Below are 15967 nucleotides of genomic sequence, written 5' to 3'. Positions count from 1 at the left end.
ATAGTACTGAAAACAGGTCTGGGAAAAAGAGTCAGCTGAGATCCTTTTAACTTTTAACACGTTGCACGTGTCAATAACAGTTCATTGTAAAGAGCAGTGTGGTCTCTGGTTCCCCACTTGTGTTTGGTTCTCCACAATCTTCCTGCACTTGTTTGTTTCTTCCTCATCTTTGTTTTTCTTTTCTCCCCCTTTTCTCCCACTCTATTCCTTCCTTTCTCTCCAGCCTGCCTCTGTGCACTTCTCTCTCTCAGCTCGTCCTTCTACCTCCTCGTCCTCCTCCTCTTCCCCCTCTTCCTCCTCTTCCTCCTCTTCACCGCAGCTGTAGAACCTGCCCCGGTTTGACGTCACCATCTCCTCCACCTTCTCCAGCAGCTGGGAGACGTGACGGGCATTCCTCCGGCTGTGTAGGGCATGATACCTGTTCCCGCACCTGTGCACCAGCCTGCGGAGGCCCTGGCTCCTCAGAATGTGCTGCTCGACACTCCCCCCCAAAGCCTCCGCCCAGGTGAAGAGCACCAGCGTGTGCCTCCACACCCGCGTGCCGAAGGCGGCCATGTTGAGCCTGACCGCCCGGCCGTAGCCGGCTGTGAAAGAGAGATACGCGGGGACGACCAGGAGGAAGGCGTGGGGCCCTGGGGGGCACAGAGCTGCCCTCTGCAGGGCGTGACCTGCGGCTCCGTCCCCAAGGTACCACTTGGGCCCTGTCACTTCCACCAGAGCGACCCGCCGCCCGGCTGCCTGCCCTCGCCTCACTGTGCCTCTCTCTGTCTGGGCCTCCTGTCCACCCAAGATGCTGTTTCCAGCCGAGCTGTTGGAGGCCCAGCTCTCTCCCAGCAGGACGAGCCTGAGCTCAGATGGACCGGCACACTCTGGGAATGGTGGGAATGCGGTACGGATTTGACTGGGAGACTGAGGAGACAGCAGGAATGTTGGGGAAACCGTACTGGGAGGCTGTGCAGGGCTCCCTTCAGCGATCACTGAAACAACAAGAAAAGGCAAACTGTGAGGTTGTGTACTTGATATAATGAGCAGCTGTCATTATTGTTGTTCCTCCTCATGGAGGGGCTTTAACTGTAACAGATGGGGCAAAATATAAACCAGAGGCTTACACAACTCAGCAACCTCAAACTCATTAATTTCATTATAGAGTTGCGCAATATCTAAACATTATACAAGCCCTGTCTGGGTTCTTTTTTACGTATTATTCTTGTTTTCACAGGTGGGTTTCTAACTGTTGAACGGAGTGCACAGGGAGCAGACTATGCCCTGTGCCCGTGCCATTGGCACAAGCGGTTCAGAGAGGGACGAGTCTTGTGGTCCTCGTCAAGCAACTTGGGCACCTCCTTTGCGAACGCCTTTCCCCATGGCCAGATTTCCCCCAAGGTGGTCCTCACAGACTCTTTAATCTTAATCCCGGTTCCTCGGCGATCGCTCCGATTGTCAGCGTGTGAAGCGTCCGCGCCAGGTCCTTGGCCCTCTGGAGGTCGGCGTCAGATCTGAGCGTCGTGCGGGTTTTCGGATCATCCTACGCTTCATCCCGCCCCTCTCTGCACCGCCCGTTCCCCTCAGACAGGTGCATGGTGCTCCCCAGACCTTTCTTTCAGCGTGAGAAGGGTCTCCGTTGGATTTTTCCCCAGATGAGCTTCGCAACCAGATTCATAGCGCTACAGAGTACACTTCACAAGAGTTAGAAACCCACCTGTACAAACAAGAATGATGAAGTAAAAAGAACCAAGGCTGAGCTTATATAGGGTTCAAATGTTGTGCAACTGTACAACGTAATTCATTAGTTTGAGGCTGCTGAGACGTGTAATCAATCTCATTATAGCCACACCTCGTATTAACAATAGTTATTCACATCTGAAGCTAAAAAGTACCATACGAGCAGTGTATGAGAGAGACTAACCTGCAGCTGGTTTATGGGAGTCCAGTCTTTGACATGGTTTAGGCACATTCAGTTCCCCTCTCCCGCTCATCTCCTTCACCCGGTTCTGGAAGCGTCTGTCCATAAACTCAGGCAAAAGGTCATTGAGGCTCTCACTGTTGCTGCAAAGTTTGAGATTCTTTCTTTCTGACCATTCCCTCGCTCCGTGTCTCTCTTTCTTCTGTTTGGGCTTGTGGAGCTCTTCCTCCTGCCCTCCATTCGCCTCTTTCAGGGCATAACCTCGTCCTTCGCTCACAATGGGATCAGGATCATCTTCCCTCATCCCCTGCTTCTCTTTTTGCAGCCCTGCTGCCCCTTCCACGTGTGTTTCTTTCCTGTCTTTTTCTCTCTCTCTGTTGTCCACCCCGTTTTCCGGATCCACTGTACAGAATTCCACTGGTCCCTTTTTTGCCTTTTTGTACATTTTTTCCATGTCTAACAGTTTCCTTTCTTTTTCTGTGTACCTCAGTTGTAGCTCTTTGAGCTGATCCTCGGTCCCTTTGAGCTTGTGGTAAAATTCAGACTCTTTCCTGTTTAACTCCATTTCATGGGTTTTTACCAGCTCCTTAATCTCCTGCTCTTTCTTTTCAAAAGTCCTTTTAAATTCCTGAATCACAGCCTCCCTCTCTGAAACAGTCACCATCAGCTTTTGCTTTCTGTTTCTTGTTTCTCCTTTAGAAAGTAGTTCCTTCTCTCTGGATTCTTTTTCCTTTGGCTGGGGAATGAGTTTACTCTCCATTTGCCTCTCTCTTGTTCCTTCCTCTAGAACTTGTCTATCTCTCCCTGCCCCGTTATCGTCTTCACCCTCTGTCCATGGTATTATCCCTTCCTTGTTCTTTAACTCCTCTGGACAATTCAGATTTTTCCCGTCAACTTCCCTCTCTTTTTCAGAAATGGCCTCTTGCAGCTCTTCTAGTTCCTTCTTGTATTCCTTACAGCTCTTTCTGATCTCCTCTAACTCAGCCTCTCTTTGAGAGATCAGTCCCTTCAGTTCCTCTACTTGCTCCTGACTGTCTTCATACTTCTCTGTGATGGAAACCAATCGTTTCTCACTGCAATCGTGCTTCTTTTTCAGTTCATTAATGCATCTCTCTTTTACCTCCATCTCTGTCTCTATCGCCTTCAATTTCTCCTCATGAATCTGTTTCTTGTCCTTCGTCTCTCTCTCCATTTTTTCATATTTTTCTTTCCACGTGTCTTCGCTCAGTTTTTGTATCTCTTCATCTCTTTCCTCGATTGTCCCTCTAATTTCATCCCCCTCTCTCTTCCGTTCCCTCTTGATCTGTTCCATTGCTTTGTCTTTTTCTCTGAGCGCCCCTTCCAGCTCTCTAATCCCTGCTTCTCGCTCACTCTGTTTCCTCTCATATTCTGTCTGCATATTTCTCCTGATCTCCTCATAATGAATCCTCAGTTCTGCAATCTTTGTCTCATTCATCTCGGCCCTTGTTCTCAGTTCTTCATTTTCTTTCCTGTAGTCCTCACACTTTTCTTTTATCTCCTCAATCGCTCCATATCTCTCCATGCTCAGTGACTCATACCTCTCTCTGAGGCAAACCAAGTTTCTCTCCAGCTCATCATACCTTTGTTTTAATTCAGAAATCACCTTTTCTTTCACCTCCAGGACTGACTCTACCTCTGCCTCTCTCATCTGCCTTTTCTCCTCATCCATCTGTTTTGTACCCTCCATCTCCTTCTGCATCTTCTCATATTTATCTCTCCATTCCTCTTCCCTCTGCTTTAGCTCTTCCTCATATTTCTGCAGAGAAGCTGATATTTTCTCCTCCCTTTCTTCAGCGTTGTGTCTCAGTTCATCCACTTCTCTCTCTTTCTCATATTGTTTCTTCTGTAATTCATTCAGTTCCATCTTCATGTCTTTTATCTCCTTGTCTTTTTCTCGGACCACTCCCTCCATCTCTTCCTCTCTCTGTAGTTCTTTCTCTCCACGTTGCTGTATAATCTCATCCCTCTCCTTCACAATAATGTGAATTCTCTCCACCAGTTCTGCGGTATCAGTCCTTAGCTGCTTAATCATGACCTCTAGTTTTGCTGTTTGCCTTTCACTGTGTTCATACCTCTCTCTTATCTCTTCTACCTCCTTCTCCTTCTCCCTGATTTTCTCTTCTGCCTCCTCCACTCTCTTCCTCTGTTCATCCTTCAGTCTCTTTTCTGTTGCCCCTGCATTTTCTTGTGCTTGATGCATCAGCTCTGAAATCCTTCTGTCCTTCAGCTCAAGTTGTGCTTCTCTTTCGGACAAAGCCTGTGTGTTTCTCTCTGCCTCCCTCTCTCTCTCTGCATCCTTTAGTTTCATCTCCATCTGTATCCTCCTCAGTTCCTCTTCATATTGCTCTTTCTTATATTCCATCTCTTTGTCTTTCTTCTCATTTATTTCATCTATTTCTTCAGCACCTCTCTTCTGCATGTTGTTTCTCTGCTCCATTTCTCTGATCTCCATCTCTCTTGTCTCAGCCCTCTTTCTGTGCTCTTCATTTTCTTTCCTGTAGTCCTCACACTTTTCTTTTATCTCATCTCTCTCCAGGCTCAGTGTCTCATAACTCTCTCTGAGGCAAACCAAGTTTCTCTCCAGCTCATCATACCTTTGTTTTAATTCAGAAATCACTTTTTCTTTCACCTCCAGGACTGACTCTACCTCTGCCTCTCTCGTCTGCCTTTTCTCCTCATCCATCTGTTTTATACCCTCCATCTCCTTCTGCATCGTCTTGTGTTTATCTCTCCATTCCTCTTCCCTCTGCTTTAGCTCTTCCTCATATTTCTGCAGAGAAGCTGTTATTTCTTCCTCTTTTTCCTTGATGATGCATCTCAGTTCTTTCTCTTTCTTATCATTTTTCTTCTGTAATTCATTCAGTTCCATCTTCATGTCTTTTATCTCCTTGTCTTTTTCTCTGACCACTCCCTCCATCTCTTCCTCTCTCTGTAGTTCTTTCTCTCCACGTTGCTGTTTAATCTCGTCCCTCTCTTCCACAGCAATGTGAAATTTCTCCATCAGTTCTGCGGTATCAGTCCTTAGCTGCTTAATCATGACCTCTAGTTTTGCTCTTTGCCTTTCACTGTGTTCATACCTCTCTCTCATCTCTTCTACCTCCTTCTCCTTCTCCCTGATTTTCTTCTCCAGCTCCTCCTCTTTTTTCCTCTGTTCATCCTTCAGTCTCTTTTCTGTTGCCCCTGCATTTTCTTGTGCTTGATGCATCAGCTCTGGAATCCTTCTGTCCTTCAGCTTAAGTTGTGCTTCTCTTTCTGCCAAAGCCTGTGTGTTTCTCTCTGCCTCCCTCTCTCTCTCTGCATCCTTTAGTTTCATCTCCATCTGTATCCTCCTCAGTTCCTCTTCATATTGCTGTTTTACGTTTTCCATCTCTCTATCTTTTTCCCTGACTGCTAACTCCATCTTTCTGATGTCTTTTTCTTGCTCTCTTAGTTTCCCCTCATTTTCTGTGTGAACGCTTTTTAATTTCTCATAGTATTCCCTCTGCTCTCCAATCTCTTTCTCTTGTCCATTTGTATTCTGCTCTATCTCTTTTATCTCCTCTATCTGCTTTTTCATCTTCTCAGTTTCCACTCTCCACACCTCTTCTCTCTGTCGCTGTTTCTTCTCAAAATCCTGCTTCAGAACTTCAGTGGTTTGCTCTGCCACCTGAATTGTGTGCTGTAGTTCTTCCACCTCCCTCTCTTTGTCCTCATACATTTGATGCAAGTCACACAATTCTGTCTTTTTTTCCAGATTCCTGCGTTTTAATTCCCCTATTTCCAGGTCACACTTCTGCATGTTTGCTTTGATCTCAGCTTCTCTTTTCATCCTCTGCTCTTCATAAAACTCTTTCATTTTATCCAACATTAAGTCTCTCTCTTTCTTCTTCTCCTCCAGGTTCTCCATCTCCTCTCCACGTTTGTGGAATTCCATCGCCAGGTCGTTGAGCTCTGTCTTTTTCTTTTCATTCAGTCGATTCAGCTCCTCCATTTCTGTAGTTTTATTTTGAATGATCTTTCTCAATTCTTCCTCTGTTTTAACAAGACTCTGGCATAACCTTCTCGACTCGTCTGCTTCTTTTTCCATCGCCGCTGTTCTTTCCATCAGCTCACTGTTCTTCTTCTTTTCTTCCTCAGCACTTTTCTCCAGCTCCTCCCTTTCTTTTGCGCTCTGTTGGTGCATCTTTTCCCACATCCTCCTGTCAAGGTGCATCTCTCTCTCTGCGGTCAGTATTCTAATTTCTCTTTCTTCATTCTTCTCCATCAGGGCTTTGATCTCCCGCTCTTTCTCTTGCATCTTTAGCTTCATATCCCCCTCTCTAAGCCTGTACTCCTGGTCAAGAATTGCTGTGATTCTGTCGTTTTTCTCTTTCATTTCCTTTACTCTTTTGTCTAGGAGCTTCCTCATCTCTGTCTGCCTTCTGTCCTCCTGTTCCTGCCTCCCCGCCTCCGGCTTCCCCTCCATTCTTTCCCTTTCCTTGGGTTTCCTCTCAAAACTCATCCTGCTTCTCTCCTTCTTTGCTTTCGTTTCCGTCTCACTCTTCCGTCTCTCCTCCTTCTGTCCCATCAGCTCTCTTATTTCCTGCGTCAGCGGCGTGAACGGCTGCCCGCCGTTTCCCGCCACGAGGTCCTCCACCTTCTCCAGCAGCTCTGTGACCTGCGTGTTCACCGGCTCCGCGCCGCTGATGACGTGGTACCTGCCCTCGCACCTCTCCACGAGCTGGTGGGCTTTGGCCGAACTGTGGACGTGCTGCTGGATGGTGGCGCCACGCCTCAGCTTGTCTCCGCCCGTAAACAGGATGAGGGCGTACCTCCAGGCCTCCTCACCCAGCACCCCCATGTGCTCCGCCGCGGCCTGCACAGTGACGTCCGAGTCCACGCCCACCACCAGCAGCAGGGCGTGGGGCCCTGGCGGGCACAGTGTCACGCTCCTCCGAATCTCGTGCCGGACCCTCTCGGGGGTCCGCTTGCTCTCCCAGCCGGGCGTGTCCACCACGGTGACCCGTCTGCCCGCCACCTCCCCCTGCGAGCTGGTGCACTCCTCCGTAACCCTGCCGGCCAGGAACGGAGCCCCTCCCAAGATGGCGTTTCCCGCCAAGCTTTTCCCGGTCTCCCGCTCCCCCAGCAGCACCAGCCGTAGGTCCGGGAGGTCTCGCCTGTGAGAAAGAGACATAACCAGCGTGAATTCAGTCTATTTGGACCCATGCAAATGTGTCCCTCCAGCTCCCCAAAAGTATTATACAAATCATACGGCAGAACACACATGGATGCTGCTGAGAGTGCCCAAAGATGAGCCGCTACATTTGTATTTTTACATTTCACTTGTTATGAGGAAGGTCAACATCTATTCATGTTATGTACGGCTCTGAAAACCCAAACGCAGACCACAGGATTATCCAAAATCGTTGTTTAATAGTCCGAAATCGTAGCCAGGAGATCCAATACAAAGGCAAAAACGAAAGGCAAAAGAATAGTCGAAAAAACAGGCGAGGGGGTCAAAAATCCAGAAAATCAAAAGGCTAAAGTACAAAAGGATGAAGGCAAGAATCAAAACCAGAAAACAAAGCAGAATGTCGAAAACCAGAAAAGCAGAAAAGCAAACAAAACAAAAGGGCAAGGCAGGCTCGGAAATCAAAAGGCAAAGGGGTGTCTATCAAGAATCTCAAGAGTTAGGCTTACAGGGTATTCGGCACTAAAACTGATCAACGTTCTGACAAAGAACAATGCAGAGACTGAGGTTTAAATACATGAGGGAAGGTGACAATCTAGGCGGGGCTGGGAAAAAGGTGGACTAAACAAATAGACAACAGGTGGGGAAACATAATAGGGTAATAACATAATAACGGGAGGGAGACGAAAACGCGGACTGGATGCACAAAACATCCATCCATCCATCCATTATCTGAACCCGCTTATCCTGAACAGGGTCGCTGGGGAGCTGGAGCCTATCCCAGCATACATTGGGCGAAAGGCAGGAATACACCCTGGACAGGTCGCCAGTCTATCTCAGGGCACACACACCATTCACTCACACACTCATGCCTACGGGCAATTTAGACTCTCCAATCAGCCTAACGTGCATGTCTTTGGACTGTGGGAGGAAACCGGAGTACCCGGAGGAAACCCACGCAAACACGGGGAGAACATGCAAACTCCGCACAGAGAGGCCCCGGCCGACGGGGATTCGAACCCAGGACCTCCTTGCTGTGAGGCGGCAGTGCTACCCACTGCACCATCCATGCCGCCATGCAGGAAACAAAACATGTAAAACATACGGCTCCGGATTAGGGAGTAGACATTTGCATAGTTAGAAGACGTAGTGATAGTTAGACAGGTGCGAACACGTCACTGAAACTAAACAAGTAATCAGGGATAGCATAGGGAGGCGGAGTTACAGAACAGTGCAGAAATACAAAGAGATTGCGTTAGTGAGTTAGTTACGTGAATATTTCCAAACTACCCAATAAAAGTGATTGTTAGTTAGTTAGTTAGACAGACAGTAAGTGTATTAATCGGATTAGTACTGTACAAAACCTAGATTAGTAGTAGTTAGTAAGAATTGTGCTTTACAACATTTACCTACAAAGAAAAAGCAGGAAGTAAGAATCACGAGTTTTAGAAGAAATGTTGAAAACCCGAAAACTACCGTAACCGCCCGAATAGTGGGACACGCAGACAGGGGAGTGACTAGACTGGTAAAAATTCAGATGCAGACATAACAGAGGATGACAAATGAGAACTGTAATGGAAAACACTATTCCCCTGCCCCTCCTTTCTGATATCCCTATCCTTGTCTAACCCCCCCCCCCCAAAAAAAAAAAAAAATATATATATATATATATTCTGATGACAACTATGTTTAGAACAGCATTTCCTGTGTATTTTGCTAGTTTCTGGATGTGATGCTCTGACTTATGGTAGAACCTATGCACTTGTAAGTCGCTTTGGATTAAAAGCGTCTGCCAAATGACTAAAATGTAAATGTAAATGTAACCAATTTCAAAAATGAATAAATAACAAGAATAAACATAAATACACACAGGACAAATACAGGAACATTACAATTCAGGCTTGACAAAAGATGACTGAAGGGGACTTTATTGAGATTAATTTTATTAGATCTTCCAGTTATTTTTGTAAACAGGAATTAAAAAATTCAACAAGTTTTCTCTTTACGGTCTCATGGAAAAGTATTAACGCAGTCAGATTTGCCGAGTAAATGGGCTAATTCATCCTGAAAAGCTGAATAAAAACCAAACACAGTGACTACCAGACTCAGACTGAGTGAACTCACCGGTGAATATCTCTCGCAGGGACTCTCTCAGCTTCCTCTCCTCTTGTAGTCTCTGGCTCCTCCTCTCCTCTCCAGGCCTCCGGCTGCCGCCCTGCTGCTCCAGGCGCAAACGGACCGGCTCCATCTCCAGGGGGGCGCCTCCGTTGGCAGCCACCATTTCCTCCACCTTGCGCAGCAGCTGGGCGTCCTGGGCGGCGTGGCGCCCCCTGGCTGTGCTACGGAGCACGTGCCACCGGTTCCCACAGCGCTCCACCAGGAGCCGGAGGTCCGCGCCACCCTCACCGATCCTGTCCGCCACGACCTCCGGATCGGCGCCCTGCGTGAAGAGCACCAGCGTGAAGAGCACCAGCGTGTGCTTCCAGACCGCCTCGCCCAGGAGCTCCATGTGCTCCTGGATCTCCTTCCGGTAGGTTCCGTCCACCGAGGCGTAGGCCCGGACCACCAGCAGCAGGGCGTGGGGTCTGGGCGGGCACAGGGTCACACTCCGCACTGTCTCCCAATTCACCCACTCGGGCGTGCCGTTGAGAGGGTAGTACCACTCCCACCCGGGGGTGTCCACCTCCGTCGGACTGCCGTCGGTCAACCCCCCCTCACTGATGCCCAGGATGGCATTTCCCGCAGAGCTTTTCCCCGCCCCCTTCCCCCCAGCAGCACCAATCGGAGCTCTGAGGGACACGGGGCTCCAGGAAGAGGGGTCTGCCCCTCCTCTGCCCCTGATGCTGGTCTCACGCCAACTGCAGGAGAGAGGGGGACAGCTGGTTCCCATTCTGTGATGGAGCTTCAGCGCCAGTCTGAGCGCCAAGTCATTTACCCACATGGAACACTTAAAAATAAATTAAAAAGCGTATATTTCTATTACAGTGCATCCGGAAAATCTTCACAGCGCATCACTTTTCCCACATTTTGTTATGTTACAGCCTTATTCCAAAATGGAATAAATTCATTTTTTTCCTCAAACTTCTACACACAACACCCCATAATGACAACATGAAAGAAGCAATTATAGCCTCAAGTCTTTTTGAATATGATGCCACAAGCTTGGCATGCCTATCTTTGGGCAGTTTCACCCATTCCTCTTTGCAGCACCTCTCAAGCTCCATCAGGTTGGATGGGGAGCGTCGGTGCACAGCCATTTTCAGATCTCTCCAGAGATGTTCAATCGGATGTGGCCAGCTCTAGGAAGAGTCCTGGTGGTTCCGAACTTCATCCATTTACGGATGATGGAGGCCACTGTGCTCATTGGGACCTTCAAAGCAGCAGGAATTTTTCTGTACCCTTCCCCAGATTTGTGCCTCAAGACAATCCTGTCTCGGAGGTCTACAGACAATTCCTTTGACTTCATGCTTGGTTTGTGCTCCGACATGCACTGTCAACTGTGGGACCTTATATGGACAGGTGTGTGCCTTTCCAAATCATGTCCAATCAACTGAATTTACCACAGGTGGACTCCCATTAAGCTGTAGAAACATCTCAAGGTTGATCAGTGGAAACAGGATGCACCTGAGCTCAATTTTGAGCTTCATGGCAAAGGCTGTGAATACTTATGTACATGTGATTTCTTGGTTTTTTATTTTTAATGAATTAGCAAAAATCTCAAAAAAACTTTTTTCACATTGTCATTACGGGGTATTGTGTGTAATCAATTTTGGAATAAGGCTGTAACAACAAAATGTGGAAAAAGTGAAGCACTGTGAATACTTTCCGGATGCACTGTATATCTCTATTGTATTTAAACATGAACATGTGTGCATGTACGTATGGACCCTTATGTTCTGTGTTCATTTTTTAACTCTGCTTTCGATGCCATATATAGCAGGTTGAATAGATATCAGTTGTACGATAACAGTTTATGTACAACTATTCACAAGAAAATGTCCAGAATATGCACCCAAATATGGAGTCTCACCAGGAGATGGCGCTGGTGTTGGCACACTCGTTTTCTTCCCTCGCTCCGTCTCTTTTTCCTGCTCTCTCTCTCTCGAGTCTTTTTCCTGCTGAACATCGCTGCTGTTGTATTATTCAGCTTGCATTTCCTCGTTATGAATATGGATATCATGAGATTATGATTATTAATATTGATATACAGATTGTGGAAGAGGAACTGCACTCATTCTGCCCACGCAGTGCAATATCTTTTATTGAAGTCAATTTTTACTGTTGCTGTTATTGGCTTGTTTTTGACAAACAGTTTTTAGTCACAACTCTGGGGTTGATGAAGTGGCAAAAACACAGGAAGGGGTCACATCGTACACTTTCGTTTTCATCAGAGAAGAGCCTTTTTCTGCTGCCACCAGCACCATGAAATGCTCACGCCCATGTTTCATTCAAAGTGAACAAGTCTATATTCCAGTATTAACACAGTCAACATGAATACCCATAATCCTCTTGGTTTATCCTACTTATGACATTTCACAAATAACGTGTGGGGGGGAGTGGACAGGTAACCAGAGCAGTGTGGAGCAATTACAATATTGGCATTTGGCAGACGCTCTTATCCAGAGCAACGTACAGTTGATTAGACTAAGCAGGAGACAATCCTCCCCTGGAGCAATGCAGGTTTAAGGGCCCAACGGCTGTGCGGATCTTATTGTGGCTACACCGGGATTAGAACCACCGACGTTGCCTGTCCCAGTCATTTACCTTAACCACTACGCAACAAGTCCACTATATATACTAGATATTCAGTGTAAAACTAATAAATTACTAATACGAATCATTTATTGGCGGCACGGATGGTGCAGTGGGTAGCACTGCCGCCTCACAGCAAGGAGGTCCTGGGTTTGAATCCCCTTCGGCCGGGGCCTCTCTGTGTGGAGTTTGCATGTTCTCCCCGTGTCTGCGTGGGTTTCCTCCGGGTACTCTGGTTTCCTCCCACAGTCCAAAGACATGCAGGTTAGGCTGATTGGAGAGTCTAAATTGCCCGTAGGTATGAGTGTGTGAGTGAATGTTGTGTGTGCCCGGCGATGGACTGGCGACCTGTCCAGGGTTTATTCCTGCCTTTCGCCCAATGTATGCTGGGATAGGCTCCAGCCCCCCTGCTACCCTGTTCAGGATAAGCAGGTTAAGATAATGGATGGATGGATGGATGGAATCATTTATTTATATTTTGATTCACATTTTGTGTACACTGTACATGCTCTGACATAAATTGATTCTGTCTCAAATGGTTTGGAATGGTACAAGCCTCTTCTTTCATTTAAGTCTTCAAACATGTGTGTGCAGTAAATAGTTTGAGATATTGACACTTTTATAGGACTAGAACAAAATAAGCTGAAATTGCTACAGAGAAGTACATTGTGCAAGCTAGCAACCACAGAACTTCCCAAGTCCTTTGAACTGGCCTGATTGGCCAAAAGGGATCAGTTTGTTGTCTATAATGGTGTCCAGATACTTAAACTCCTCGACTCTTTCTGTTGTTGTGGCTCTGCAGTTGGTGTCCAGAGAGTAAGCATGGTGTTAATGAACACATACTGCACACCCAAAGTGTTATACCTATTACCCATTCAAAACTTATTTCATGCTCCTCCTGAATACTTTTAAGAGCATATTCATATCCATTTGAAGTGGTATACATACAGTATGGAGGGCTGGATACAGTAGAGATTGAGAAATATAAAAATGCTGGATGCTGGATATCACAATATTGTATTTCACTATACAGTGGGGGTATATTTTTAGTGCTTCAATATTAGTGTGAGTGCTACCATAAAGGTATAGGGGAAAGCTGGAGAACATTCACCCTACTACACCACTTTGTCCCAGGCCAAGCAGCCACTGAATGCTACAGTATGAAACGCTCCAAAGGGAATACATCAGAGGACTTTTATTCTGAAGCATACCTATCATCCTGCACATATATTGATAGATTACATTTCTTACATTGTTGGATATTACGAGGATGTTCCCATGTGTAAATCCAGGTGCAGTCAATGTCAGCCGTGCTTCAGACATGTGACCATCTGCAGAATCTGTTCCAGTGGGGGTGCAGAGATGTCTCAGTCTCAGTGTTTTCACAGATTGAAAGTTGAGGTAACTTCGCCCGCACATCCAGCAGAGGGTGCTGTTGTGACGTGTTGAACAGGAAATGGGCACCTTTAGCGTATTCATTCAGGAGCATGTCCATACCAGAATGCCACTCTGAATAGCGTGCCTGGCTCAAATGGCAGAAACACGGTTATTCCAAAGTCCTCCCAGGGTATCAGCCCAACCACGGTGCCTCCGGCTTTCTGCATCTCGTACAGTATTTCTGCAGCGCTTGACACCAGAGCACCAGAAATTTCACATCGTACAGAGACTGTCTGTCTGAAGAGTGTAATAATCCTATGATATACATCTTCCACAAATCTGGTGTAGATTATAACAATTTTAACAATTTCCGTCCGATTTCCAACCTCTAATTTGTGTCAAAAGTACTTGAACGTGTCGTGGCAGCCCAACTTCAAACTCACTTGGATTCAAATAACCTCCTTGAACCCTTCCAATCTGGCTTCCAACCAAAACATAGTGTTTCTGTGTGTGTCTGTGTGTGTCTGTGTGTGTCTGTATCTGTATGTGTCTGTCTGTGTCTGTCTGTCCGTGTGTCTGTGTTTCTGTGTGTGCCTGTGTGTGTCTGTGTGTGTCAGCGTCTGTGTGTGTTTGTGTTTCTGCGCCTGTCAGTGTGTGTCTGTGTTTGTATGTGTCTGTCTGTGTCTTTCTGTGTGTGTCTGTGTGTGTATGTGTCTGTCTGTGTTCCTGTGTTTCTGTGTGTGTCTGTGTGTGTCTGTGAGTGCCTGCGTCTGTGTGTCTGTGTGTGTATGTGTCTTTGTGTCTGTGTGTGTCTGTGTGTGTCTGTGTCTCTGTTCCTCCGTGTAGTTACTGTGGGGCAGGGGTGCACAACTCTGGTCCTGCACGGCCAATCAGTGCACAGCATTTCGTTCCAACCGATGGCCTTGATTTTAGTTTTCAGACATTTCTATAAACTATGCTTGCAGTCTGTGTCTGTTGCTGGTGCATATACAAATGTCAGATCAACACATGATTGGGCTACAATCGATAAGATTCTTGTTAAAACATTGTTACAAGAGCATTGTACAAAATGTTTTGGAACATGTGACTGACAGGTGTTTCTTGTTGCCCAGATGTGTCCGGTTACATTGACTAAATAGTTCTTTATGTGTACTCTTGGTTTAAGCCTAGGGTTTTGCCTGTGAAGAAATATAAATAAACGCGTACTGAGCAACAGATATGAAACAGGTCGCCCACGGAAAACAACAGCAGTTGACGACAGAGACATTGTCAGAGCTATGAAGAAAAGCCCCAAAACATCAGTCAGTGACAGGAAGTGTCATGGCTTAGGCTTGCATTCGGTTCACAAATATTTATTGATGATGTAACTTATGATGATAGCACCAGTATGAATTCAGTCTCCAAAAGTCTACAAAAACATTCTGTCTGAAAAGTTATCGAGAAATGTGTCCAAACTAATTAGGAGGAACTTCATCATGCAGCAAGACAATGACCCAAAACACACTTACAACACAACTTCATTCGGGGCAGGAAGTGGAAGGTTTTAGACTTCCCAAGTCAATCACCAGACCTTAACTTAATTGAGCACGCATTTCACGTCCTGAAGAGGAGATTGAAGGGAAAAAACCCTCAAACAAACAGCAACTGAAAGAGGCTGTGTTGTACCCCTGAATAGGGGGACGAAATAATAATTGTGACTCAACACAGTGTTTCTCCACTGATGGCTTCATCACAAGTTCTCCTCCTACTGCACAAAGGCAGGCATGAGTAATCCATATCAGGTTAGCAGAATAAGATCGTTTTGCACATCACTGATTTTTAACTTCATCACATTACAGACCGTGAATTCAATCTTTTTAAACGTCACAAATTATGAGTGTATTACTGCTTTTCACTTGTCACAGCTGCAGTAAAAGCCTGGAAAGGCATCACAAAAAGATTAATACAACAGTTTGATGATGTCAATGGGTCACAGGCTTGATGCAGTTATTGCAAGCAAGGGATGTGCTACAAAATATTAAGTATTATTTACTTAAATACTCTCTGTGCCAATACTTTTGCTCACCTAGAAATTGGGTGGTCTGATACCAAAGGTGCTATGTTTTAAGTAGTTTAGCGCATCTAGGCGTAAATACGAGGAAATAAAAGATGAAATTATGTACTCTTGTCTCGAGTTCATCTTTTTACCTCAAGCCCAAATGTAATCAGTGTATCACAAAGGAATTGGCCTCACTGTTCCAAATAATCTCATTTAATTTATTTTCATACATGGTGTAGAGTTAAATGTATTCCTCCGTACGATTGTCAGTAGAAAAATAAATGCGTCTTTGTTTCAAATAGATAGTTTAATATAGTAGAGGAACTAGTGGTTCTGTTCCCCGAGTACAGATCAACAAGAGCTAAAAGATGAGGCAGGATGTCAACACTTATACCATGTCCCTCAATAGAGACAGTGGAACATATGGCCATTGTCATACATTAAAACACATCACAGGAGTGGGGAGGGGGGTGATTAGATCTGGTGAGGGGGTCAAGTGATTAGGTCAGGTGGGGAGGTAAAACAATGTGTGGGGAAAGGGGTTGAGGGAGGGGGTAGAGGATATAACAGAGAGGTACTGATCAAAGAGGTACATTTCACAAGATTGGGGGCTAGATAGGGTTGTAGATTGACCAAACAAAGCGAGGTGCTTCAGGGGTTGGCTGTAGTGGACTTGCCTCCCATGTTTTCCAACACATCATACATAAATGGATCCAGTGGTACATTA

Source organism: Conger conger, chromosome 8 (genome assembly GCF_963514075.1).
Source record: "Conger conger chromosome 8, fConCon1.1, whole genome shotgun sequence".
Taxonomy (NCBI): domain Eukaryota; kingdom Metazoa; phylum Chordata; class Actinopteri; order Anguilliformes; family Congridae; genus Conger; species Conger conger.
This window is presented reverse-complemented; position numbering follows the sequence as displayed.